We start from the raw sequence: 3,126 nt of genomic DNA on the forward strand, positions 1-3,126 counted from the left end.
AAGCACTTTCCAAACTGAATTGGGGCTGGGTGGAAAACAGGGTAACAGTCAGTCTCTGAGAAATACAGACACCTTCCTCCAGCTTCTGGACACAGGCATTGGCTTCTGTCCCTTCAAAATGCTGCTGCCTTTGAAGCAAAGATGAGAACAACAGATCCTTTCATACCTCACTGGAGGAAGGAGTAGGGTCACAAAGCAAAACACCTAGATTTTCCATGTTTCTGGGCCAGACAGGTGGAAAACAGGACTGCCAGCAATGCAAAGAGGGAAGCCCAAACACCTTAGGTGAAGTGTTTCATGATGCTCTGGCCAAATTCGAAATTCTTCCCACTGAAGGTTTTAAAATTGCTCTTCCTGAGACCTGAAGATTAATGGGCTCATTCCTTCCTTTCCCAAGTGTCATTTCTCTTATTCTGACCTTATTCTAACAGCTCCAAGGGTTTAATGTCTGGGATATTTTCCAAATAGTTTAAACACCAGCTTCAAGGTCTGACTTGATGGTTTCCTGCTTTAGGATATGCTGCCGTTGGAAGTCATACTGGATGCAGGTGATTTCTGTCTGGCTTTCTCTGTAGACCATCAGCTTTCCATGGAACAATGTCGATTTGCCCCTCCTCAGAGTCTGGCTTGCCCTTTCCACACGTAACACCTGCTTTGCTTTTTGAAAATTGGTCCAATATGCTACAGCTGAACAGCCTCCAGGAGTTCTCCATCCCCACCTTTGAAGAGCCTCCTGCAAGGTTCTGCTGTGACGTTTCTGGATGAGTGGTTCACATCTATTTCAGGTAGTGGTGTCATTGATGTTCAAAAACTATCTGGAAAAGGTTATTTGAAAAAAAAACCAAAACAAAACCAAAAACCCAACAACTACAAAACACCAGATGTAGCCCTCAGGGGTGAAACTTATTCCTGGCCTGGTGACTCGTAGTAGTTAGTTTATTAGTACAGAGCACAGCAGCAAGGGTTATTTGAAAAAAAAACCAAAACAAAACCAAAAACCCAACAACTACAAAACACCAGATGTAGCCCTCAGGGGTGAAACTTATTCCTGGCCTGGTGACTCGTAGTAGTTAGTTTATTAGTACAGAGCACAGCAGCAAGGTAAAATCATGGAATAATTCGGTTTGGAAGGGACTTCTGGAGCTCTTCTATTCCTACGTCCTGCTTGTAACAGATGTAATTAAATCAGGACACCAGTTGAGTCTTGATTACCTCCAAGGATGAAGATCTCAAGCCAATGCAGTTTCCTTTGGTAGGCTACACAGCAGCACCAACCTGCCTGGGGCCTGGATCGGCAGGGACTTGTGTCCTCTGCTTTGGGAGGGGTTTTGGTTGAGGTGTCCACACTGTGGCTGTTTCAGCTTGGCAGCTTATCCTTGGGGGGTGGGCATGATGTGAGATGATTGATTGCCCCAGAGCTGTGAGTGCTGTTTACACCATGCTCAGCCCCTTAGAAGGTCTGAAAAGGCCTGGAGAGACTCCAGGAAAGCTGGGGAGGGACTCTGGATCAGGAAGGGGAGCCCTAGGATGAGGGGGGAGGGTTTGGCACTGAAAGAGTGTAGGTTCAGAACAGATTGAAGGATATTTTTTTACAATAGAGGTGGTGAGAGCCTGGCCCAGGTTGCTCAGAGAAGCTGTGGCTGCCCCATCCCTGGAGGGGTTCAAGGCCAGGTTGGAGGGGGCTTGGAGCAACCTGGTGTGGTGGGAGGTGTCCCTGCCCATGGCTGGGGTTTGGAACTGGATGATCTTGAAGGTCCTTTCCAACCCAAACCATCTTATAATTTCATGAGAGCCATTTTCTCTTGTCTGACAGTCTCCCTGGCCTGATGTAGCTCTGTGGAGACAGGCAGGCAGAGGTGTCATGAGAGCCTTTTTCTCTTGTCTGACAGTCTCCCTGGTCTGACGTAGCTCTGTGGAGACAGGCAGGCAGAGGTGATGAACACATACAGCCCTGGAGCCACGGTACACCTAGATTGGTATGGTTAAACTTTATGTGCCATGGCCTTCATAGTCATAGTGGGAGGTGTCCCTGCCCATGGCAGGGTGGTTAAACTTTATGTGTCATGGTATGGTTAAACTTTGTGTCATAGCCTCATAGTCATAGTGGGAAGTGTCCCTGCCCATGGCAGGGGGATTGGAACTAGATGATCTTTAAGGTCCCTTCCAACCCAAACCATTCTATGATTCTATGATTATGTTCTCCATGAATGGTGAAATACCCCCAAGTGTTTTGCCATCCAGAAACCCTGGGGCTGGACAACCTGGCCCAGAGCTCCCTCCCAAAAAGAGGCATTTCCAAGGACTATGGGAGAGGAAGGGATGTGGGTTGCATGTGTTGGATGGGAGCCACCCACCTCCAGCCAAAGGACACGTTCTGCTTTACCGATCTGTTCCCTTTTTTCCCTCATTAATGCTACTTCCATGCTCGACAGTTGTGATTGGAATAATTTGGACTGATTAGTATTTACATAGCAACATTTGGAGGAAACGAAACCACACTGCAGCCATCAGCCAACTCAAGGCTCTAAAATGCTGTTTTGATGGTTTTTTCTAAAGAAAGGGGCTTACATGACCATGCAGATCTATGCCTCTTGCTTGTCTGCAAGGTTAGTCACCTTGAAATAAGTGACAAATCACAGCCATGTCTAATCTAGGGGTGCAGACCTCAAAGATATGTGATTCTTGAAGGTTTTTAGTTAAATTGGTTGCTGGCTGGAGGACAGGAGATGCATTACTGTTGGCACTGGAGGAAGGGCAGGGGTGGCAGTCCCTCAGACTGTTTTTAAATCCACTAGAACACAGACACATCAACTGGGGAGTATCTCTGTCCTCTTGCTCAGCACCTGCACCTCCAAACAAGGCCAGGACATGGTGTATCCACAACCAGAGAGCCAAGGATGGATGGGAGATGGGGGATGGAGGACAGAAGGGAGTGGAAGCGTTGCACCTGGGAGAGCGAGGGGACTTAGGAAGGAGAAATGAGAAATGGGATTGCTTATGGGATTATCTGTGAGTCTTGTGTGAGTGGGTGACAGAAACCCAGGAGCTGTGGGACACAAACCTGTGCTCTGTAAAGATTCATCCATTGCATGGAGCTTCTTTGCTTTTTTTCCTGATCAAAGACCA

The sequence above is a fragment of the Calidris pugnax genome, unplaced genomic scaffold (assembly GCF_001431845.1).
Source record: "Calidris pugnax isolate Ruff unplaced genomic scaffold, ASM143184v1 scaffold140, whole genome shotgun sequence".
NCBI classification, from domain to species: domain Eukaryota; kingdom Metazoa; phylum Chordata; class Aves; order Charadriiformes; family Scolopacidae; genus Calidris; species Calidris pugnax.